This window comes from Rhinopithecus roxellana, chromosome 2, assembly GCF_007565055.1.
Source record: "Rhinopithecus roxellana isolate Shanxi Qingling chromosome 2, ASM756505v1, whole genome shotgun sequence".
NCBI classification, from domain to species: domain Eukaryota; kingdom Metazoa; phylum Chordata; class Mammalia; order Primates; family Cercopithecidae; genus Rhinopithecus; species Rhinopithecus roxellana.
Genome location: NC_044550.1, coordinates 40,944,927 through 40,970,934, shown reverse-complemented (window position 1 = coordinate 40,970,934; position 26,008 = coordinate 40,944,927). Strand labels below are relative to the sequence as shown.

At 38.1% G+C, this 26,008-nt stretch overlaps 1 long non-coding RNA gene and 1 other non-coding gene across 2 annotated transcripts; both read right to left on the bottom strand.

The window, feature by feature from the left end:
• Positions 1-10,229: 10,229 nt before the first annotated feature.
• On the bottom strand, positions 10,230-14,636 carry LOC104660784. The gene is made up of 3 exons (XR_747758.2): positions 14,528-14,636; positions 13,807-13,970; positions 10,230-11,916 (listed from the first exon to the last, which is right to left on the bottom strand). It is a non-coding gene; the product is annotated as an uncharacterized LOC104660784 (long non-coding RNA).
• Positions 14,637-21,800: 7,164 nt separating this feature from the next.
• On the bottom strand, positions 21,801-21,960 carry LOC115896205. Its single transcript, XR_004056133.1, has one exon. It is a non-coding gene; the product is annotated as a U1 spliceosomal RNA (small nuclear RNA).
• Between the last annotated feature and the right edge of the window lie 4,048 nt (positions 21,961-26,008).

The following is a 26,008-nucleotide window of genomic DNA, read 5'->3' as shown; positions in this document are numbered from 1 at the left end:
GCTTCAGAAAATAAAGGAGGTTAAACTCCTACAACCACTTCCCATTAGAGGGAGGCACTCTGCAGGGCATCTCTCTACAGCCTCTCAGATGGAAAGCCAGGCACAAATGCCCTTAGCTTTTGTTTCTTCCAACCTCTCTGACTAGTCTTTATTTTCCCAACTAAAGGTGCAAGCCCTGAGGTGGAGGCACAGAACAAGCTCTACACTCTATGTTTTGCTACTCTCCTCTCCCTCCCTAACCCAAGCTCCTATCCCAGCTCATGAGGACTTCCAGCCTCCTTCTGCATGATAAATGCCTTGACATAGCCTGTATCTACTCAAAAATTTTGTCTCAAGATCCTTCACACTCGTAAAAAATGTGAGGAGTTCAAAGGGCTTTTGTGCAGATTACATATATCTATATTTGATGTATTAGAAATCAAAACCGAGGTAATTTTTAAATATTTATAAATTAATTTAAAAATAAATTTATTACAAATTAACATAACTCATATAATATTTTAGGAAAAATAACTCAATTTTTTTTTCTTTTTTTCTTTTCTTTCTTTTTTCTTTTCTTTTTGGAGACAGGATCTCCCTCTTTCACTCAGGCTGGAGTGCAGTGGCACAGTCTTGGCTCACTGGAACCTCCACCTCCCAGACTCAAGTGATCATCCCACCTCAGCCTCTCCAGTAGCTGGGACCACGGGCGAGCACCAAGACGCCCAGCTAATTTTTGTGTTTGTTTATTATACTTTAAGTTCTGGGATACCTGTGCAGAACGTGCAGGTTTGTTACGTGAGTATACATGTGCCATGGTGGTTTGCTGCACTCATCAACCCATCGTCTACATTAGATGTTTCTCCTAATGCCATCCCTCCCCTTGCCCCCCACCCCCTGACAGGCCAGGGTGTGTGATGTTCCCCTCCCTGTGCCCATAGGTTCTCATCGTTCAACTCCCATTTATAAGGGAGAACATGTGGTGTTTGGTTTTCTGTTCCTGTGTTTGCCGAGAATGATGGTGTCCAGCTTCATCCATGTCCCTGCAAAGGACATGAACTCATTGTTTTTATGGCTGCATAGTATTCCATGGTGTATATGTGCCACATTTTCCTTATCCAGTCTATCGTTGATAGGCATTTGGGTTGGCTCCAAGTCTTTGCTATTGTGAAGAGTGCTGCAATAAACATACGTGTGTATGTGTCTTTACAGTAGAATGTTTTATATTCCTTTGGGTATATGCCCAATAATGGGATTACTGGGTCAAATGGTATTTCTGGTTCTAGATCCTTGAGGAATTGCCACACTGTCTTCCACAATGGTTAAACTAATTTACACTCCCAACAACAGTTTAAAAGCATTCCTATTTCTCTACATCCTTGCCAGCGTCTGTTGTTTCTTGACTTTTTAATGATCACCATTCTAACTGGTGTGAGATGGTATCTCATTGTGGTTTTGATTTGCATTTCTCTAATAACTGATGATGATGAGCTTTTTTTCATACGTTTGTAGGCCGCATTAATGTCTTCTTTGGAAAAGTGTCTTTGCCCACGTTTTGATGGGGTTGTTTTTTTCTTGTAAATTTAAGTTCCTTATAGGTTCTGGATATTAGCCTTTTGTCAGATGGATAGATTGCAAAAATTTTCTCCCATTCTGCAGGTTGCCTGTTCACTCTGATAATAGTTTCTTTTGTTGTGCTGAAGCTCCTTAGTTTAATTAGATCCCATTTGTCTATTTTGGCTTTTGTTACAATTACTTTTGGTGTTTTAGTCATGAAGTCTTTGCCCATACCTATGTCCTGAATGGTATTGCCTAGGTTTTCTCCTAGGGTTTTTTTGGTTTTAGGTCTTATGTTTAAATCTTTAATCCATCTTGAGTTAATTTTTGTATAAGGTGTAAGGAAGGGGTCCAGTTTCCGTTTTTGGCATATGGCTAGCCAGTTTTCCCAATACCATTTTTTAAATAGGGAATCCTTTCCCCATTGCTTGTTTCTGTCACGTTTATCAAAGATCAGATGGTTGTAGATGTTTGGTGTTATTTCTGAGGGCTCTGTTCTGTTCCATTGGCCTATATATCTGTTTTGGTACCAGTACCAAGCTGTTTTGGTTACTGTAGCCTTGTAGTATAGATTGAATTCAGGGAACATGATACCTCCAGCTTTGTTCTTTTTGCTTAGGATTGTCTTGGCTATACAGGCTCTTTTTTGGTTCCATGTGAAATTTAAATAAGTTTTTTTCTAAATCTGTGAAGAAAGTCAGTGGTAGCTTGACGGGAATAGCATTGAATCTATAAATTACTTTAGGCAGTATGGACATTTTCACGACATTGATTCTTCCTATCCATGAGCATGGAATTTTTTTCCACTTGTTGGTGTCCTCTATTTTCTTGAGCAGTGGTTTGTGGTTCACCTTGAAGAAGTCCTTCATATCCCTTGTAAGTTGTATTCCTAGGTATTTTATTCTCTCTGTAGCAATTGTGAATGGGAGTTCACTCATGGTATGGCTCTTTGTTTTTCTATTAATGGTGTATAGGAATGCTTGTGATTTTTTTCACATTGATTTTGTTTCCTGAGACTTTGCCTAAGTTGCTTATCAGCAGGGAGTTTTTGGGCTAAGACGATGGGGTTTTCTAAATACACAACCATGTCATCTGCAAACAGGGATAATTTGACTTCTTCTTTTCCTAATTGAATACCCTTTATTTCTGTCTCTTGCCTGATTGCCCTGGCCAGAACTTCCAATACTATGTTGAATAGGAGTGGTGAGAGAGGGCATCCTTGTCTTGTGCTGTTTTCAAAGGGAATGCATCCAGCTTTTGCACATTCAGTAAGATATTGGCTGTGGGTTTGTCATAAACAGCTCTTACTATTTTGAGATATGTTCCATCAATACGTAGTTTATTGAGTGTATTTAGCATAAATGGGTGCTGACTTTTATCAAAGACCTTTTCTACATGTATTGAGATAATCATGTGGTTTTTGTCATTGGTTCTTTTTATGTGACGTATTATGTTTATTGATTTGCGTATGTTGAACCAGCCTTATATCCCAGGGATTAAGTCGACTTGATCATGGTGGATAAGCTTTTTGATATGCTGCTGGATTCGGGTTGCCAGTATTATAATGAGGATTTTTGCATCAATGTTCATCAGAGATATTGGCCTGAAATTTTCTTTTTTTGTTGTCTGTCAGGTTTTGGTATCAGGATGATGCTGGCCTCACAAAATGAGTTAGGAAGGAGTCCCTCTTTTTCTTTTCTTTTCCTTGTTTTTTTTTTTTTTTTTGTTGTTGTTGTTTGTTTGTTTTGTTTTTTTTTCTTTTTTATGAGACAGAGTCTCACTCTGTCACCTAGGCTGGAGTGCAGTGGTACGATCTAGACTCACTGCAAGCTCTGTCTCACGGGGTCATGCCATTCTCCTGCCTCAGCCTCCTGAGTAGCTGGGACTACAGGCACCCGCCACCACGCCCAGCTAATTTTTTTGTATTTTTTTAGTGGAGATGGGGTTTCACCGTGTTAGCTAGGATGGTCTCGATCTCCTGACCTCATGATCTGCCCACCTCAGCCACCCAAAGTGCTGGGATTACAGGCATGACCCACTGCACCCAGTCAGGAGTCCCTCTTTTTCTTTTGTTTGGAATAGTTTTAGAAGGAATGGTACCAGTTCCTCTTTGTCTCTCTGGTACAATTCAGCTGTGAACCCATCTGGCCCTGGGCTTTTTTTGGTTGGTAGGCTGTTAATTACTCCTCAATTTCAGAACTTGTTATTGGTCTATTCAGGGACTCAACTTCTTCCCTGTTTAGTCTTGGGAGGGTGTATGTGTTCAGAAATTTATCTATGTCTTCTAGATTTTCTAGTTTATTTGTGTAGAGGTGTTTATAGTATTCTCTGATGGTAGTTTGTATTTCTGTGGGATCAGTGATGATATCGCCTTTATCGTTTTTTGTTGCATCTATTTGATTCTTCTCTCCTTTCTTATTAGTCTGGCTAGTGGTCTATTTTGTTAGTCTTTTCAAGAAACCAGCTCCTGGATTCATTGATTTTTTGAAGGGGTTTTCGTGTCTCTGTCTTCTTCACGTCTGCTCTGATCTTAGTTATTTATTGTCCTCTGCTAGTTTTGAATTTATTTGTTCTTGCTTCTCTAGTTCTTTTAAGTGTGATGTTAGGGTATCTATTTTGGATCTTTCCTGCTTTCTCCTGTGGGCATTTAGTGCTATAAACACAGCTCTAAATATTGCTTTTGCTGTGTCCCAGAGATTCTGGTATGTTATATCTTTGATCTCTTTGGTTTCCAAGAACTTATTTATTTCTCCCTTAATGTTGTTATTTACCCAGTAGTCATTCAGGAGCATGTTGCTCAGTTGCCACATAGTTGTGTGTAGTTGTGAGGTTTTGAGTGAGTTTCTTAATTCTGAGTTCTAATTTGATTGCACTGTGGTTTGAGAGACTGTTATGATTTCCATTCTTTTGCATTTGCTGAGGAGTGTTTTACTTCTAATTATGCAGTCAGTTTTAGAATAAATGCTATGTGGTGCTGAGAAGGATGTATATTCTGTTGATTTGGGGGTGGAGAATTCTGTAGATGTTTATTAGGTCCACTTGGTCCAGAGATGATTGTCAAGGTATTCAGAACTGAGTTCCTGAATATTCTTGTTAATTTTCTGTCTCGTTCATCTGTTTAATATTGACAGTGGGGTGTTAAAGTCTCCCACTCTTATTGTGGGGGAGTCTAAGTCTGTTTGTAGTTCTCTAACTATTTGCTTTATGAATCTAGGTGCTCCTGTATTGGGTGCATATATATTTAGGATAGTTAGCTTTTCTTGTTGCATTGATCCCTTTACCATGATGTAATGTCCTTCTTTGTCTTTTTAAATCTTTGTTGGTTTAAAGTCTCTTTTATCAGAGACTAGGATTGCAAATGCTGCTTTTTTTTTTTTTTTTTTTTGCTTGGTAAATCTTCCTCCATCCCTTTATTTTGAGTCTATGTGTGTCTTTGCATATGAGATGGGTCTCCTGAATACAGCACACTGATGGGTCTTGACTCTTTATCCAATTTGCCAGTCTGTGTCTTTTAATTGGGGCATTTAGCCCATTTATATTTAAGGTTAATATTGTTATGTGTGAATTTGATCTTATCATGATGCTAGTTGGTTATTTTGCTCGTTAGTTGATGCAGTTTCTTCCTAGCATCAATGGTCTTTACATTTTGGCATGTTTTTGCAGTGGCTGGTACCGGCTGTTCCTTTCCATGTTTAGTGCTTCCTTCAGGAGCTCTTGCAAGGCAGGCCTGGTGGTGACACAGTCTCTTAGCATTTGCTTGTCTATAAAGGATTTTGTTTCTCCTTCACTTATGAAGCTTAGTTTGGCTGGATATGAATTTCTGGGTTGAAAATTCTTTTCTTTAAGAATGTTGGGCCGGACACAGTGGCTCAAGCCTGTAATCCCAGCACTTTGGGTGGCCGAGATGGGCGGATCATGAGGTCAGGAGATCGAGACCATCCGGGCTAACACGGTGAAACCCCGTCTCTACTAAAAAATACAAAAAACTAGCCGGGAGAGGTGGCAGGCGCCTGTAGTCCCAGCTACTCGGGAGGCTGAGGCAGGAGAATGGCGTGAACCCGGGAGACAGAGCTTGCAGTGAGCTGAGATCCGGCCACCGCACTCCAGCCTGGGCGACAGAGCGAGACTCCGTCTCAAAAAAAAAAAAAGAGTGTTGAATGTTAGCCCCCACTCTCTTCTGGCTTGTAGGGTTTCTGCAGAGAGATCCTCTGTTAGTCTGATCAGTTTCCTTTTGTGGGTAACCCAACCTTTCTCTCTGGCTGCCCTTAACAATTTTTCCTTCATTTCAACCTTGGTGAATCTAACAATTATATGTCTTGTGGTTGTTCTTCTCAAGGAGTATCTTTGTGGTGTTCTCTGTATTCCTGAATTTGAATGATGGCCTGTCTTGCTAGTCGGGGAAGTTCTCCTGGATAACATCCTGAAGTGCGTTTTCCAACTTGGTTCCATTCTTCCCGTCACTTTCAGGTACACCAATCAAACACAGGTTTGATCTCTTCACATAATCCCATATTTCTTGGAGGCTTTCTTCATTCCTTTTCATTCTTTTTTCTCTAATCTTGTCTTCATGCTTTATTTCATTAAGTTGACCTTCAATCTCTGATATATTTTGTTTTTCAGCTCCATCAGGTCATTTATGCTTTTCTCTAAACTGGTTATTCTAGTTAGCAGTTCCTGTAACCTTTTATCAAGGTTCTTATCTTCCTTGCATTGGGTTTGAACATGCTTTTTTGGCTCAGAGGAGTTTGTTGTTACCCACCTTCTGATACCAACTTCTGCCAATTTTTCTAACTCATTCTCCATTCAGTTTTGTTCCCTTGCTGGTTGTGATCATTTGGAGGAGAAGAGGCATTCTGGGTTTTGGAATTTTCAGCCTTTTTGCACTGGTTTTTCCTCATCTTCATGGATTTGCCTACCTTTGGTCTTTGATGTTGGTGACCTTCAAACAGGGTTGTCATGTGGTCATCCTTTTTGTTGATCTTGATGCTATTCCTTTCTGTTTGTTAGTTTTCCTTCTAACACTCAGGACTCTCTTCTGCAGCTCTGCTGGAGTTTGCTGGAGGTCCACTGCAGACCCTGTTTGCCTGGGTATCACCAGCGGGGGCTGCAGAACAGCAACAATTGCTGCCTGCTCCTTCCTCTGGAATCTTCATCTCAAAGGAGCACCTGCCAGATGTCAGCTGGAGCTCTCCTTAATGAGGTGTCTATCAATCCCTGCTGGAAGATGTCTCCCTGTCAGGAGGCATGGGGGTCAGGGACCCACTTGAGGAGGTAATCTGTCCTTTAGCAGAGCTCAAGTGCTGTGCCGGGAGATCCTCTGCTCTCTTCAGAGATGGCAGATTTATGTGGATCATTCAAATGCTGATGCATTTCACTATACCATATCAAAAACTCACATTTGTTAGTATGTCATCCACAAAGTCTTTATGTATTGGGATGCAGTGAAGTTCAAGGTAGTAGATACAAGTCTTCAAAGATAATTCTAATTTTCACTTGAAAACTCAAATTTAACATTGGAAACAAATACTGTCAGTTGTTTTCCCTGAAGTTGTAGGCTCATGTAATTCATTTCCAAGAAAAGATGTTTGCCAAATATCCGAGTCTTAATAACAATTGCTTATCTGTCAATTGGTTACTCAAAAATTATGTTATAAAAATAGTGTCTGGTCTAGCTCACAAGTCGAAAAAAAAGTGCTTTTCCTTTGGACAGTTATGGTATTTTTTAATAGCTTTATCAGGATACAATTCACACAATTCACCCATTTGAATTGTACATTTCAATGATTTTTAGTATATTCACAGAGTTGTACATTGTACATCATAACCACAATCAATTTTAGAATGTTTCAATTACCAGCCAAAGAAACCCAATACCCTTCAGCCATCATCTTCCAATTCCTCTATCCTCCCCAGTGATAGGCAACCACTAATCTACTTTCTGTCTCTATACATTTATCTATTTCAGACTATCATATAAATAAAATCTCTTGGTTTTTGTAATAGGCTTCTTTGACTTATCATAATGGTTTTAAGGTTCATCTAACTTGTAACATGTATCACTACAGCACTTCATTCATTTTTATGGCCAACTTAAGATCTAGGTTATCTATATGATAAATATTATTTGGTCATAAGGCCTCAAAATAAACAGCTGATGCTGTTTCCATTTTGGGCTAAATAATGCTGCCCTGAACATTACTGTACAAGTTTTTGCATGGACATATATTTTAATTTTTCTTGGATATATAACTAGGAGTGCCATTGCTAAATCATGTGATAACTCTATGTTCAATCATTTGAGGACCTGCCAGACTGTTTTCCAAGCAGCTGCACTATTTATCATTCACACCAATAGTGTGTGAGGGTTCCAACTTCTCTTCATCCTCTCTAACCCTTGTCTTTATCTGTCTTTTTTAATATTAGCCATCCTAGTGGGTGTGAAGTGGCATCTCACAATGGTCCATTTGCATTTCCCTCATAGTTAATAATGTTGAGTATCTTTTCATGTGATTATTAGCCATTTGTATATCATCAGTAGAGAAATGTATTTTCTAATTATTTATCCATTTGTAAATTGAGTTATTTATCTCTGTATTATTCAATTGTGGGAGTTCTTTACATATTCTAGATACAACTCTCATCAGATTTAAAATTTTCAAATGTTTTCTCCCATTCTGTGGGTTGTCTTTTTATTGATAATGACATCAATTGAATCTTTGAAGCATAACTTTTTAAAAATCTGATGATTTCTTCTTTATTTTTACTTTCATCCCTTACGGCATTGGTGTCATATCTAAAAAAAACCATTGCCTAAGGCAAGGTCCACAAGAGTTACATCTATGTTTCCTTCTATAAGTTTTATAGCTTTAGCTCTTAATTTATGTCTTTGATTCATTTTGTATTAATTTTTATATACATGATGAGGTAGGTGTCCAAATTCATTCTTTTGCATGTGGATATCCAGTTGTCCTAGCATTGGTTGTTGAGGAGACTATTCTTTCTCCATTGAGTTGTCTTGGTACTCTTTTTAAAAACCAGTTGACCATAGATGTATAGATTTATTTCTGGATTCTCAATTCTGTTCCATTTGGCCTATATGTCTAGCCTTATGCCAGCACCATACAGTTTTGATTACTGTAGCTTTGTGGTGAGTTTTGAAATAAGAGAAAAATGAGAGTCTCACTTTGTTCTTTTTGCACAATTGTTTTGGTCATTCTATAATAGGTCCCTTGAATTTCCATGTGAATTTTATTGTATTTTATTTTTGAGATAGAGTCTTGCTCTGTCACCAGGTTCAAGTACAATGGTGCAATCTCAGCTCCCTGTAACCTCCACCTCTTGGGTTCAAGCAATTCTCATGCCTCAGCCTCCCAAGAAACTGGGAATACAGGCATGTGCCACCATGCCTGGCTACTTTTGTATTTTTAGTAGAGTCAGGGTTTTGCCATGTTGACGAGGCCAGTCTCGGACTCCTGGCCTCAAGAAATTCCCCCATCTCGGCCTCCTAAAGTGCTGGAATTACAGGTTTGAGCCACCATACCTCACTGTGGTTTTAATTTGTCAGTTTCTGAAGAAAAAAAAAAACCCAGCTATTATTCTAATAAGAATTGTCTTGAATCTGTAGATTAATTTTGGGAGTACTGCTACAGTGATGTCTAATTTTAGGTGTCAATTTGACTGAATTAAAATATACCTGGATAGTTAGTAAAGCATGACTTCTTGGTGTGTCTATAAGGTTGTTTCTAGGGGAGGTTGACATGTGAGTCAGTGGCCTGAGTGGGGAAGATCTGCCCTCAATGTCGGTGGGTGCTATCTAACAGCCTGGGGCCCAACTAAAACAACAAAAAAAGAGGGGAAAGGATTTCTTCTGTCACCCTCCAGGACCTAGGCTACACTCTCTTCCTCTGCCTTTGGAAAGCAGAATTCCAGACTCTGCAACACTGGGACTCCAAGAATTAGCACCAGCAACTTTCCAAGTTTTCAGGTCTTTGGTTTCAGACTGAGAATTACACCATTGGCTTTCTGGTTTCGATCATTTTAGACTTGGACTGAGCCATGTTGCAGGCATCCCAGGGTTTTGAGCTTGCAGATGGCCAGTTGATATGGTTAGGCTTTCTGTCCCCACCCAAATCTCATCTTGAATTATAATCCCCGTAATCCCCACGTGTCAAGGGAGAGACCAAGTGGTGGTAACTGGGTCATGGGGCAGTTTTCTTCATGCTGTTTTTGTGATGGTGAGTGAGTTCACATGAGATCTGATGGTTTTATAAGTTTTTGGCAGTGATCATTCTGTGATCATTCTCCTTCCTGCTGCCTTGTGAAGAAGGTGCTTGCTTTCCCTTTGCCTTCCACCATGATCATAAATTTCCTAAGGCCTTCCCAGCCATGTGGAACTGTGAATCAATTAAACCTCTTTCCTTTATAAATTACCCAGTCTTGGGCAGTTCTTTATAGCAGTATGAAGAATGGACTAATACACCTGTCATGGAACTTCTCAGCCTCCATAATTGCATGGGCCAATTCTAATAAATCCCCTTTCATCTATCTATCTATCTATCTATCTATCTATCTATCTATCTATCTATCTATCTGTCTTCTATCAATGCATCTACTCTTCCCACTGATTCTGTCTCCCTGGAGAACTCTAGCTAATATAACTACCTTAACAATACTAAGTCTTTCAATCCACAAGTATGAGATATCTTTTTATTTAAGTCTTTCAACCCACAAGTATAGGATATCTTTTTTATTTATCCAGGCCTTCTTTAATTAAAGCAAAGTGTTTTTTAGTGTTCAGTGTACAACTCTTGCACTTCTTTCACCAAATTTATTCCACAGTATTGCATTCTTTTTGATGCCATTGTTAATGTGATTTCTTTCCTAATTTAATTTTCAGATCATTTATTGCAAGTGCATAGAAATATAATTATATTTGTATATTGCTCATGTGTCCAGGAATGGGCTGGACTCATTTACTTGTTTTAATAGTTTTTTAGTGGATTACTTACTATTTTCTATATACAGAATTACATCATCTGCAAATAAAGATAGTTTTAATTTTTCCTTTCCAATATGGATACCTTTTATTTTGTTTACTTTCCTCATTGCCCTTACCAAAGCTAACAGTACAATGTTGAGTAGAAGTGGCCAGAACAGCTTTGTCTTGTTTCACATAATAGAGGAAAAGCATTCAGTCTTATACCATTAATATAATGTTAGTTGTGGGTGTTTTATAGATGCCCTTTAGTAGTTTGCATAAATTTCTTTCTATTTCTTGTTTATTCACTGTGTTTACTGTGAAGAAGTATAGAATGTTGTCAAATGATTTTTCTGCTTATATTGGGGTGATGACGTGGTTTTTGTTCTTTATTCTATTGATGAGGTATGTTACATTAATTGATTTTCAATGTTAAAACAGCTTGTATTCTTGGAATAAATCGTACTTGGTTATGGAGTATAATCCTTTTAATATACTGCTGGATTTGATTTGCTAGTGTTTTGTTGAGGAACTCTGTTTCTATATTCATAAAAGACATTGATCCGTAGTTTTCTTTTCTTGTAATGTCTTTGCCTAGGTTTGGTATCAGGATAATATTAGCCTCATAGAATGCACTGGGAAGTGGCTTCACGTCTTTTATTTATTGGAGGAGTTTGTGAATAATTGTTATTAACTATGTAAATATTTGATAGCATTTACCAGTGAAGTCACCTGGTCCTGGGCTTTTCTTCATGGGAATGTTGATATTACAAATTTCATCTCTTCACATGTTATAAATCTATTCAGATTTTTTGGTGCTTCTTGAACCAGTTCATGTATTTTGTGTCTTTCTAGACTTTTTTTCATTTCATCTAAGTTCTCTAATTTATTGCCATACAGTTGTTCAACTATGGAACTTTTGTACACAGCAGAAGTACTCTCTCTATATTTCCCAATTCATCACATGGAATATTGAAAAATATATTAACTCAAGGATCAAAATTTAATAAAATTAATTTTTTACTGCCTCAGCAACGACATTCTTAAGCTATTAAAAAACAAACAAAAAAAATCTGTAACTCCTTGGTAATGAAGAATACAATGACTACTGTGGCATTTGATGCCAGTACCCAGAGGTTCACAGAGTATACTTTGAGAAGTACTGGCTTATAGGAAAGAGTCTGTACGTCAAGTCTGGGCTATCTAAGTCATGCATATCCTTTTTCTCTTGTACCATCCCTGCAAGTGAAAGCCTTGCTTACCAGACTATTGTTTCTGCAATGTTCTTTGAACAATTTTTTTAAAACCAGTTAAAATGTTCAACTTAGCAATGTCTTCTTTGCTCTTAGTTATACCAGTTCTCACCTTGAAGCAATGGTATATGAGCTTCAATAAATGGAGAGCTGCAGGGCAAAAAATAACAATTTCGGGGAAGAAAAAATATTGTTTCAAATTTTATTTCCTTTCACAGGCAGTCATATTATAGTTCTGTGGGTGCTCTGAAGAAGAAAAGCACTGGTGTCTATGAAAGCACAGATAATAGGTGTCAAAAATCACTTCAGAGCAGAGGCAAGGCAGGAAGGGTAAAGAAGAGCATGCCATAGAGAAAGGACGCATGCAAAAGATCCAAAGATCAGACAGCATTTGACCCAGTAGTTAACTGGAAGTCTTTTGTTTTGGCTGCAAGGCAAACTGCAAGGATACAGATCTAGAAATAAAACTGCCAAGGTAAATAGGAATGGTATGATATCCACTCACATTGATGAGGGCAGGTCTTCTTTACTCAGTCCACTGATTCAAATGCTAATCTCTTCTGGAGACACGCTCACAACACTCCTGGAAATGTTTCACTAGCTATTTGGTAAAAATATTGTTTAAAATCTCCAAATTTAATTTCCTCTCATGGGCAATCATATTATAGTTCTGTGGGTGCTCTGATGAAGAAAAGCACTGGTGTCTATGAAAGCACAAAGAATGGGTGCTGTTCATTGTTACATTAAGGACATGAGACATACTCTTCAGAGCAATAGGAGAGACATGAAAGATCACTTTGGCTACAGTGTGCAAAATAGATTAGAAGGGCAAGATAGGAGGTCAGAAGAGCAATTAGAAGACTGTTGAAATAATCCAAATGAGAGAAAATGGGGGGCCTGAAAATACAGTGGCAAAGGGTGAAAAGGAGTAGGTAGATTTTTAAAATAGAAACATAAAAACATCAGAACCGGTAAATTTTTAAGTGCAGAGAGTGAGAAAGAAGAAAATCAAGAATAATGCCTACATTTCTGATAGACGGTATGTCATGTTAAGATACACAGGAGTGGCCAGGCGTGGTGGCTCATGCCTGTAATCCCAGCACTTTGGGAGGCTGAGGCAGGTGGATCACGAGGTCAGGAGATCGAGACCATCCTGGCTAACATGGTGAAAACCCGTCTCTACTACTACAAAAACAAAAACACAAAAAAACAAATTAGTCAGGCATGGTGGCAGGCACCTGTAGTCCCAGCTACTCGGGACGCTAAAGCAGGAGAAATGCATGAACCCGGGAAGCAGAGCTTGCGGTGAGCTGAGATGGCGCCACTGCACTCCAGCCTGGGTGACAGAGCGAGACTCTGTCTCAAAAAAAAAAAAAAAAAAAAAAGAGATACACAGGTGGAGGATGGGGATATTTAGGTGAGAAGTTAATTAGCTGAGTTTGGCACAGGCAGTTTTGGGTGTTTATGAGATATGTGAGTAGTGATATATGGTGAATTATTTAACAGAAGTTTTCTATACATTGTTGAGAATAGCCAAGTTAGTTTCTGTTCATTTTTATAAATACCAATCTGCAAGCGTGTGTGAGTTTCTTCAACAGCACTCAGTAGCTTGGGTCCGAGACCTGGTATGGCTGATGACTTGGTGATGATAGAGCACGCTGGGATAATCACACTGGTTCTAGCAATTCTAATTTTCAAGTGGGGAAGAAGAGCTTGTGCCACAGAAGTCAGCAACTGTGGTCCCAAGAATAAGTCTCCAGAAGCATCTTCAACTGTGCAATTAAAATTCAGGGTGGCCAATAAACAGGGCCCAGAAGAGGAAAGCCCGTGGAGGAAAAGAGAGAGATCAGCAGAGTTGCATTGTTCTCACCGGGGCTTTTTCAGAAGGCAAAATTCCTGTTGTGGCATGGACATCTTTATTCTATTCCATTTTTTCTTTTTTTCACCTTTCCTTTCTGTTTTTCTAGTCAGGATTCTGAGAAGGAAAAAGCACTATATTTTAAGCTAGAAAAAATATGATACAGGAAATTAGGTGCTTACAGCCCTATTGGTAGGGATGATGTGGCAGGTCTTCTCAAATGATGCTCTTGTGACGCAGAAATGATTTTTGGGGGCAGCTATCACCTCAGAGCCTGCCCTTGTAGCTAGGCTGGAGCCACCGCTACAACTGTCTCCGGATATCCAGGAAGATGGAGATTAGTCACCTGAAGATTCAATGCAAGGACTAGGATGTCATATCAAGAAATGACAATTGCCAGCGTTACATCTCAACACCCAGAAAGCCGGAGAAGGAATACTAGAACAACATTGTGGGGAAACTTTGTGTTTCCATAACATTGCTTGCCAAAATCATGAGCCAAAAACCACTGATGAATGGCCCCCCCTTTAAATCTACCTTCCAAATCTCACGCAAGTGCATTTATTTGGCAAAACCTAACATGCATTTAAAACTTACATGAAAGGGGGTCATGGAAATGTAATTTTTGCCTTTTCAATCAATCACTCAATGGAGATGAAGGCAGAGTGGAGTTTAGGTGAGTCAATTCAGAGAACCCACATCCTGGGGATGCCAGCAACGAGGGAAATGTGTGTTTTGTTTTCTGGGTTTTTTTTTTTTTTTTTCCAGAAATGATGTGTACCCTCCTCCTCGCCCTGTTCAGTGGATCTATGCCAAGAAATGATTAGGAAGTTACATTTCTGCCCCTCAGATGAGGAGTTACTAAGCCTTTAGTTTCTCTTAAATTTTTATTTGAGGTTTCACCTTTTCTCACACTTTCCTTGAGCCTTGTGTCACACCTGATGGACTTTTCCCAAGCCAAGGTCACTTTCAGATCAGACATCCTATTGAGTGGCAGGTACTATTCAAGGCACTAAACACATAAAAATGAAGAAAGGAATTGAAAAGCCTGTTCTTTAGGAACATTATATTATTATAGGGATGGTAAACAACTAATATAATTATTAAATAAACTACAAGCTATTTTAGGAGGTGGCCAGAGCAGTATTTAGTCCAAGGCTATTTGTCCCCCACTACTGAGGCAAGATACTTCTGAGTAATTTTATTAATGCCCCATGTCTCATGAGGTTTTCCAGTCTGACTGGTGAGAACAGTCACTATGCATGGTTTCTCCAGGTCCTCTCAGTTATTTCCCCAGCCTTGGGTGGTCTCCTCACAAGCATGAGCCAAACGTACTCTGCCTAACACTTTGGGAAACTCTCCAGGGCTCTCGGTCCTGTGAACTGTAGTTGCCTTGGTCTCCCCTGACTCTCAACTTGGGAAGTCTACTAGCTCTCCTTGGGTTCCTCCTTCCTTTTGTCTCACATTCACAGGATAACTGTGTTGTATTTCATGATGTCCATTGTTTTGTAATCCACTATTTCATGTATTTTCTCTGCTTTGGGGGTTGTTTTAGGCAGGAGGATAAATCTAGTCTCTTTTACTCCATTATGGCTGAAAGCAAATGTTCTGACAACAGCCCCTATATGTCACAGTTGGTATGTTTACTAATTTTATGAAATGGTAGGACAAGATACATGAATATTAAGCTCCGACTCCATCACTAGAGAGCCACATTGATACTTAAATGTTGATGACTATAAATTTTATGAGGGATGGTATGATGGTTAATTTTATGTATCAACATGATTAGGCTGTGGTACCCAGTTGTTTGGTCAAACATCAATCTAGACATTGCCGCGAAGGTGTTTAATATGCAAATCGGTAGATTACACTCCATAATATGAGTGGGCTTATCCCATCAGTTGAAGACCTTAAGAGAAAAGACTAAAGTTCCCTAAAAAGGAAAAAATTCTGCTTCCAGACTGTATTCAGCCTCAAGACCAACATCAACTCTTTCCTGGGTCACCAGCCTTTTGGCCTGCCCTGCAGATTTCAGACTTAGCAGTTCCCACAATCTTGTGAGTCAATTTGTTAAACACTTTCAAGATATTGGATTATATATATAACCTTCAATTGGTTCTGTTTTTCTGAAGAATCCTGACTAACACAGTTGGATATATGTCTGTCTTTTTTACAGCAAACCCAAGGGAACTGGAATAGCTGTTAAATAATTCAAACCTGTGCTATCTTGAGTTCTTTGTGGCACTTCTTTATTTAGAATACCAAGACATATATAATCCAGTTTGTCTCTGGAAATAGTCTACTAATGACAGAATATATTCAATTGGTCAAAACTTAAGGAAATCAAAAGTTTGCTCCTCTGCTGGCTATTGCTGACACACAAGGCCCAGAATCAGAATTTTAAGGTTGGTTCTATTTTCTTTAGTATGTTCTATATCTGAAATGTCTATTACTTTAATCCTAGTGTCGTTTTCTCCCTGTGTACTTCTCACACACTATTACCCAAACTCATCTCTCACAGTATTAACAGTCACAGGGATTGTGGTGAATCAGAATAATCCCCAGGACTTTTCTGACAGAGATACTAAGGAAAACAGTCTTTTGCTTTGCAGCATGGCTAGAAGAATGTGTAACTAGGACTGCTTGTGGCCATCTTCTTCACTTGCAGCAGGAGAGAATGTAAGTCACACAGGAAGAGTGAAAGAAAGAGTCAAATATTCTCTGCCATGGAAGAATCTCAATTTCTAGCCTCAAGTCTTTGTTTTCTTTAGATTTTCTTTCTTGTGAACTGCTGCAATATCCTTCACAATAATGGGAGCCAATAAATACATTTTTGTCTACTCTATTAGAACTGGGTTTGCGGGTGCCTGGAACTAATAGTGATTGGACATATTTGCACCTTCTTGTTATTGGAGATTCCCATAACAAGAATTAGAGGTGTAGCAGAGTCAGAGTGATTGGACTGTACCACTGCAGGGAGAACACATGTTCTAACATGGTGGAAAGATTTAATGTGTGATTCAAAATTATATTTTCTCAGAGAGTCAGGAGAGATCCGGAAGCTAATATTTTGATGAACTAAGTTATCTTACAAACTATCTTACCATTGATCATAAAAAATTCATTGGTTACCAAAAATTACTTTAATTAATTGCCTAATGAAATTAATTAATTGTTTTAATGCAAAAACACAGATAGAAAAACAACAATGAGATACCACTGTATACTACTAGGATGGCTATAATTTTTTTTAAAAAGAAAATAGTAAGTATTACTGATGATATGGAAAAATTGAAACCCTTATGCTTTTGCTGGTAGGAATGCAAAATGGTGCATTCACTGTGGAAAACAGTTTGGTGGTTCCTCAAAATGTTAAACATAAACTTACCATATGACCCAGCAAGTCCACTCTTACATACATACCAAAAAGAAATGAAAGCAGAGACTTAAACGGATACTTGTTCATTAATGTTCACAACAGTATTATTAATAATAGCCACAAGTTACAAACAACCTGAGCATCCATCAATAGAGGAAGGGACAAACAAAATGTGGTATATACATACGGTGGAATGTTACTCATCTATGAAAAGAAGTTAAGTTTTGATACACGTCACACTACGAAGAAACCCTGAAAATATACTAAGTGAAATAAGCCAGATACAGAAAGGCAAATATTTTAAGATTCCACTTACATGAAATATCCGGAATAGACAAATTCATAAGGTAGATTAGAGGTTACCAGGGGCTGGGGGAAGTGAGAATGGAGAGTTATTGCTTAATAGGTATAAAATTTCTGCTGGGGGTGATGAAAAATTTTGAAAATAGATAATGGTGATGGTGGCATAACATTATGAATATAATCAATGCCACTGACTTACATGCTTAAAAGTGGTTAAAAATGGTGATTTTATTATACATATCTCTCAAATATTTATATTTTACCACAATAAAACAAATGATAAAGCACATACACATACACACACAACTAGAGAGACAGTACTATACGTGTGTTGACTAAGAACAAAAGACAATGGCTGCGGGTCAAACAATTTGAGGTTCAAGTAGGGATCTTTGGGAATGTTCTTGATTCATTTGTATCTCAGTTTCTTTATCTGCAGAACTAGGATAGGAAGTACAATAGCTAGTTCATGGTGTATTAGTTCATTCTCACATTGCTATAAAGAAACACCTGAGATTGGGTAATTTATAAAGAAAAGAAATTTAATTGGCTCACAGTTCCACAGGCTGTACAAGAAGCATGACTGGGGAGGCCTCAGGAAACTTACAATCATGGCAGAAAGAGAAGGGGAAGCAGGCACGTCCTACATAGCTGGAGTAGGAGGAAGAGCAAGAACCGGGAGGTGATACACACTTTTAAACAAGCAGATCTCGTGAGAATTCACTCACTATCTTGAGAACAGCAAGAGGGATGTCTGCTCCCATGATCCAATAACCTCCCACCATGCCCCTCCTTGAAAATCAGGGATTACAATTTGACAAGAGATTTGGACTGGGGCACAAATCCAAACCATATCACATGGGTTGGAGCAAAGATGATATTTATATAAAGTAATAATTTAGCATGGTAAACATGGTGGGTAACTATTAAATATTAGCTATTGTTACCATTATTATTGAGTTCACTTTCTACTTCAGTAATCTCCACATTACCCCACAGTACTGAAAATTCTTCTCATAATTTTTTATATCATTATTTATTTAATTTGTATGAAATAATTATTTTAAAATTATATTTTCAATCCGGAGCCTGTATACGTGGTTAAAATCTTGAATTTCAAAGCATAGGCTAAAAACCTTAGAAAATAAGGTAAGGGAAACTACAAATAATATGAAAACCTTGAGAATTATATGTGACATTGTGTTGCCTCTGGGATGCCAAGCCATGACAGTGCAAAAATGAATCTTGCCCATCCACAACCAATGATTGCATAGAATGTTACAGTACCAGCAGTTATCTTAAAATCCCAGTATGTACTCAGGTACTCTTTAAAAAGTTAGTACATGCAATTATTGTGCAGATAACAATTAGCCACAATCACCTATATATTCATGTATGTTGTGCAGGAAATCCTGAGAGACGATTGCATAAAATTATCATTTAAACTTCAAAGGTAAATTATTGGAATATCCCATTGTCTAAGAGCACTCAACTCCTGGCAGAACAATTTAGTGAAAAGTACAATTAAGCAAACAAAAAATAGTTTGAAACTCACTTCAATTGTAAGGTAAAGTGAAAATAATGGAAGTGGTAGACTTGGAAAAATCCAGCTATTTTAGATCAGAAAATGACTCACTTATCTATACAAATGGCTAAACAATATGTGAGATGATGAGAGTAGTTCATTCCAGTTCTTTATATAAACAACTGAACTATTTCATGCCACTATTGTTCATGTTCTTATTGTTTCTTAGTTTATTGTACCAAACCATATTTTTAAAAGCAAAAAGTAAATAAACTTTATCCTTTAGAAAGTTGGTGAGGGGGCCGGGCATGGTAGTTCACGCCTGTAATCCCAGCACTTTGGGAGGCTGAGGCAGGTAGATCACCTGAGGTCAGGGGTTCCAGGCCAGCGGGGCCAAATGGTGAAACCCCATCTCCACTAAAAATACAAAAATTAGCCGTGCAGGGTGATGGGCACCTGTAATCCCAGCTACTCAGGAGGCTGAGCCAGGGAGAATCTCTTGAACCCAGGAGGCAGAGGTTGCAGTGAGCCGAGATCGTGCCACTGAACTCCAGCCTAGGCAACACAGAGAGATTCCATATAAAAAAGAAAAGAAAGGAAAAAAAAGTTGGAGAGGGACAGCTCGGTCTCACCTATAATTAGGTCAAAATTTCTTTGAAGATTTAAATTTTGCTCAACAATTTATTTGGATTTTCCCTCCACATTATTATGTCTCTGTGTTAATCTTTAAATAATGTTCTAAATTATTAACAAGGAAAAACTCTCATTTGTCACATCGGTTAGAGCAAGATGATCTTTCATTTTCTTACTGATTCTGAAAAATTGATATAAAATAAAGAAAGCAGACACTGCACACTCAGGTAGTATCTCTTCTCTATCTTGGTTTTAAAACAGTTGCTGGGTTTGTTTTTTTTAAAGGATTCTCAATGTGGCAAAAGTATTTTATGTTGTCAGGGTAATCACTCTAAAGAGACATGCAAATTATCTGGTAGCACCTTCAGACATATTAATTGTTTCTAGGGCTGCTTGACAAATTACTTCAAACCTAGGGTCTTAAACAAGAGAAACTTATTACCTCAGAGTTCTGGAGGCTAGAAGTCTGAAATCAAGTTGCCAGCAGAGCCACACTCCCACTAACGGCTCTAGGGAAGAAACTTTCCTTGCCTCTTCCAGTTTCTGGTGGCTCCCAGCATCCCTTGACTTGTGGCAGCATCACTCCAAGCTCTGCTTCCATCTTCATATGGCCTTCTGTGTATCCCTGGGTGTCCTTCTGTCTCTTAGAAGTGGATTTAGGGCTGACCGTAGTACAGCATAACTCATCTTGATCCTTACTTTACATCTACAAAGTCCTTATTTCCAAATAAAGTCACATTCTGACATTCCAAGGGGATGTAAATTATTGGAATCATTATGCAACCTAGTAAACTAATGAAGGGAATGGGCCTTGGCTTCAGACAAATTTGAGTTCAAAAACCCAAGTCTGTCACTTTCTAACTCTGTGACCTTAACAAATCATACATCTCTGGACTTCAAAGTTTGTCCTCATAGATAAAATACAGTGAGGTTGTATTCAACACTGGAAATATTAACTAAGCTCTGTTCAAGTATTTGGATGTGGTTTTAAAAATGTCTAATAACATACCTAAAGAGTGGGAGTAAATCAAGTAGTGGAAAAGGAATGACTCTTCATAGTTGATTCTTTAAAAGATATTCTGAGCAGTTTAATGTTTAAAATTGTAACATTTTTATTCTGAGATAATATAGATAGGCTAAAAAGGATAGTGAACGTATTGCTGAAATACACCACTTGAAGGAGCCAACTGAAAAAAATATAATATAATAATTAGTGGCATAATCCAGGTCATTAAAAACTGTTTCAAACTCATTTCTTATTTCAAATCCTATTGTGAATACATTTCCTTTCAATAATAGCCAGTATAAAATGGTAGTATCTTATACTCACTGCTAGAAGCTGAATCTTGCCCCTGAAAAATTTATATGTTGAAGTCCTAAGCCCTGATACTTCAGAATATGAGTGTGTTTGGAAATATATCCTTTTAGAAAGTACTTAATTTTGGCCGGGTGTGGCGGCTCATGCCTGTAATCCCAGCACTTTGGGAGGCTGAGGCGGTGGATCACCTGAGGTCAGGAGTTGGAGACCAGCCTGGCCAGCATGGTGAAACCCTGTCTCTACTAAAAATACAAAAACTAGCCGGGCATGGTGGCGGGTACCTGTAATTACTGCTACTTGGGAGGCTGAGACAGGAGAATCGCTTAAACCTGGAGGCAGAGGTTGCAATGAGCTGACACTGAGCCATTGCACTCTAGCCTGGGTGACAAGAGTGAAACTCCATCTCAAAAAAATAAAATTAAATTAAATTAAATTAAATTAAACTAAATTAAAAATAAAAAGTACTTAAGTTCAGATGAATATGTCAGGATGGGTGCTAATCCATTATGTGCTTACAAGATCAAATTTTTTAAGTCTGTGGTGCTTCTTTCTGGCAAGCTTAGCAAATTCATACAGTCACCATTCATTTTTGTATACCACACTCAATCTAATCATATTCAGATTTCTTTTTTAAAAAATCAAGAAGCAGCACATCATTGTCTGTTGACTTCTCTATGTGAACACACTGTCTAGATTGGCATGTAAGTACAAACTGCACAGATAGCTGGTGCTTCACTGAGTCCAACTTGTTTCCCAGAACAAAGGGAACTTTGCCTTACAGATAAATCTAGGACTCTGACTATTAGAATCTAGAACACTAGCTTCTGCTTTGTTTTTTTCTGTCTTTGTTCACTAAAATTCAGAAAAATTCCTAGGTCTAATATCATGCAGGGTCACCCTATTACAATACTATGGAGTTTCAGAGAAAGGAGAGCTCACATTGGATCAGGGGATGGGAAATGCTTCATTAGAGGGTGGCATTCAAACGACACTTCTTTTTTTTTTTTTCTTTAGGGGAAAGTGAGAATGCAGTCTGTCACTATCACAAGTTATGCAGTTGAGTTTCCCACATTTGGGGAAATTGCAGGGGTCAGCACATCCTGAGTGCAATGGATAAGCCTTGCCCTGGGAAAACCACCTTCGTGATCATGGTATCTCCTCTGCCAGCTAAGTATCAAACCATACATGAGAAGGATAGACAGCAATTAGCAGGCAGTATACTTTAATTGGAAATAAAAGACTAAGAAAATCAGTGAAGTCTGGAAAATTTGGTATTTAGAGAACATGGAATGGTTTCATATCATTAAAGCATGTATATGTTTAGGGGGGTGGTGCATAATGACTTTAAAAAGTATTCTAGAAACAAGTTATTAATGATTATAGTAAGGTTAAAAAATGTGGATATTAGCCCAAAGGACAAGTGTATTTCAACTCACATGGCATATCTGTTCAAAATAGTTTCCTGAGCCCCATTCACGAATGAATACATCAGAAGATCTGCCAGCAGGCCTCCAAAATGTGCATTATAGCTAGCTTCCCAGATGCTGCTTATTATCACATTAAAATTTGAGAACTACTACAACAGATATCAGGAAACTATTAAATGGCCCTGCAAATTTTTGAGCAAAGAATAACCAAATTATATCTATACTTTAGGATGATTAATCTAATAGTGATAGGTATTGAAGACAAAGTAGATATGGGTTTAGGAAGTTGATGCACCAGTCAAGGCAAGAGACAATGAAAGTTTAGATAAAAGTGGATATAAAGGACTTTTTATCTTACCATGTTAAAAATATGATGAAGGTTGGAATGTAGAATTTTATAACTCACATATAAGAGGATGAGATAAAGAAGTATTGAGGAAGACTGTGATGGTTAGTATTGAGTGTCAACTTGATTGGATTGAAGAATGCCAAGTATTGTTCCTGGGTGTGCCCGTGAGGGTGTTGCCAAAGAAGATTAACATTTAAGTCAGTGAACTGGGAGAGGCAGACGCACCCTCAATCTGAGTGGGCACCATCTAATCAGCAGCCAGCACAGCTAGAATAAAGCAGGCAGAAGAAGGTGGAAGGAGCTGACTTGCTGAGTCTTCTGGTCTTCATCTTTCTCCCGCGACGGATGCTTCCTACATCAGACTCCAAGTTCTTCAGCTTTTGGACCATTGGACTTATACCAGTGGTTTGCCAGGGGCTCTCGGGCCTTCGGTCACCGACTGAAGGCTGCACTGTTGGCTTCCCTAGTTTTGAGGTTTGGGGACTCGGACTGGTTTCCTTGCTCCTCAGTTTACAGACAGCCTATTGTGGGACTTTACCTTGTGAACATATGAATCAATATTCCTTAATAAATTCCCCTTCATATATACATCTATCCCATTAGTTTTGTCCCTCTAAAGAACCCTGACTAATACAAAGACTAAGGATTAAGTTGCGGTAGGGTTAATTAGAGATAGGGGCATCATAAGGAAAAGCCTGTTGAGCATTTAAGCAGGAGTACATGATGTATTCAGACTGAGACATGTTGAATTTTGCTATTCTGGTAGGACACCCAGAGCAAGACATTCAGCTGGCTGTCTAAAATATGAGCTGGAGTCTAAGAGCGATGTTTGAGCTGAAAATACTGATTCAACATTTATCTGGAAGAGATGATGATTGAAGCAATCTGAATGGATAACACTTGGCTCTTATCTATCCAACATAGGCCATAGGAGAAAGTCACACAGAACCAGTGAATTTAATGACAAACCACAAGAATTGTAAGTTGAAATTTTATTGTTATGATTTCTTATATTGTTAAGTTTATAATAGTTTACATTATGATCAGTGCCTAAAATTACATTCTCTAGGCCTTAGGTTCATTTTTAAAACTATAAAAAAACAGCCCTTACAATGTAATTATAATGAACACATAGTATTTTTCTTGTGAAATCAAGTACAGTAACAGCTAAAGAATTGTGTCACCTGGGTCATCCTGGTCCTTACTGTTTCCAGTATCTTCTGTATTTACCTTGCAAATTCTCAGTTTTCTTTATGTGGTGCCCATTGGTTGAAAACTTTCTGAATCTTTTGACAACTTATCTGACCATGACTTGATTGTTTGGTTACAGATTCAAGATTCGAAACCATTTTTATCCCAAGCTTGGAAATAACTGTTATACTACCAGTATTGCTGATGCGCTCCCAATGCTGATGCTTATTCTTTTGTAACGATCTTGTTTTATTTGTCTCTGAAAGCTTCTAGGATTTCCTTTTTATCATTAGGAGTACAAATTGTTATCAAAATGATGCTAGATTTTATTTTTCTTCTTGGCTCTTAGGGTACCCTTTCAATCTAAAGAAATCTTTCTATCTTCAGTTAAAAAAATTGTCTTTCATCATTTTCTCCTTTCTACTCCCTCAAGTGTGTCCTTATGTGATTTCTATGAATGCTGTACCTACTAAATCTACCATGTCCCTTAACTTTTCTATCATGTTTCTCATCTATGTATTTTATTATTTATCTCTATGACTTTATCTTTCAGATTGCCAATCTTTTTTTCAACTGTGTTCTTTCTAATATTTAGCATGTATACTGAATATTTACATTTCCAAGAACTCTTTTGTATCTTCTAATTGCTTCTTTTTTTATAGTAGTCATCTTTGTTTTATGGATCCAACTTCTTTAATACTCATGAAGACACTAACTAGAATTTTAATTTTTTTTTATTCTCTTCTCTTACCTAAATTGTTTCTTTTTCATCCAGGTGTTGGTTGTTCTGTCTGTTCATCTTGATCTGTCTCTTCCATTCTATTCTTTTTCCTCTGTGTGAATTGCATCTGCAGTCTGGTTGTCCTGTTTCCCCAACAATCCTTTTGAAGAGGAGATTAGGCTTCATAGAAAGGCATGATACTTGTCAACAGGCAGACTTCCCTGTTAGATAGGTGGCCTGGGAACAGACCAACAGACAGTCAAGGCTACCATTTGCAAAATAAAGAGGGGTTTACTCTGAAGTCAAAGTGCTTTAGCCTTTTGTACCCATGAGTGCACCACCCTATCCTTTTAATTTTCCTCTGTATTATTTTGAAGGACCCCAAGATCTATTCTACTTCTTTCTCCAGATCCACCCAAACCAGAAACCTGCCTCAGGACCCAATCAATTTCTTTCAAATTATGATATTTAGTCTATTACCTGAACCAAAAACCTCTGGGTTAGTGGTTTAAACGTTTTCCATCTTCTTTTAGCTAGCAGTCATAATTATTAAAGTTAAATAACATTGTGATACTGTACCTTACATTCAGTATCAACAACAAAGTTACCTTGCTTTCTTTTAAGAGACTTTTTAAGAGTAGTTTCAGATATATAAAAAAAATTGAAGGAAAGTACAGAGTTCTAGTATGCAACCTCTTTGATATACACACAGTTCCCACTATTAGCATCTTGCATTAATGTGGTACATTTGTTACAATTGATGACCATCACCTCGCATTGTTATAGCACTTTATTTTTTATAAAAACATTGAGTTATCTCATTTAATCATCAGGTAATAGATGTCCAATAAATATTTTTGAATCCCCATGTCTTGTGGGAGGGGCCCAGTGGGAGATAATTGAATCATGGGTGCAGTTTCTCCCATACTGTTCTCATGGTAGTGAATAAGTCCCACAAGATCTGATTGTTTTATAAGGGGTTTCCCCCTTTTACCTGGCTCTCATTTTTCTCTTTTCTTTATTTTTTCCTTTTCTTTCTTTCTTTTTTTTTTTTTTCTTTTTGAGATAGAGTCTTGCTCTGTCTCCCAGGCTGGAGTGCAGTGGCGTGATCTTGGCTCACTGCAACCCCTGACTCCTGGGTTTAAGCAACTCTTCTGCCTCAGCCTCCCAAGTAGCTTGGATTACAGGCACCTGCCACCACGCCTGACTACTTTTTGTATTTTTTTTGGTAGAGATGGGGTTTCACCATGTTGGACAGGCTGGTCTTGAACTCCTGACCTCAAGTGATCCACCTGCCTTGGCTTCCCAAAGTGCTGGAATTACAGGCGTGAGCCACTGCACCCAACCTCATTTTTCTATTTTCTGCTACCATGTAAAATGGGCCTTTTGCCTTCTGCCATGATTGTGAGGCCTCCCCAGCCACGTGGAACTGGGAATCCATTAAACCTCTTTTTCTTTATAAATTACCCAGTCTCCATTATGTCTTTATTAGCAGTGTGAATACAGACTAATACTAATAATCTTCCTAGTAAGAT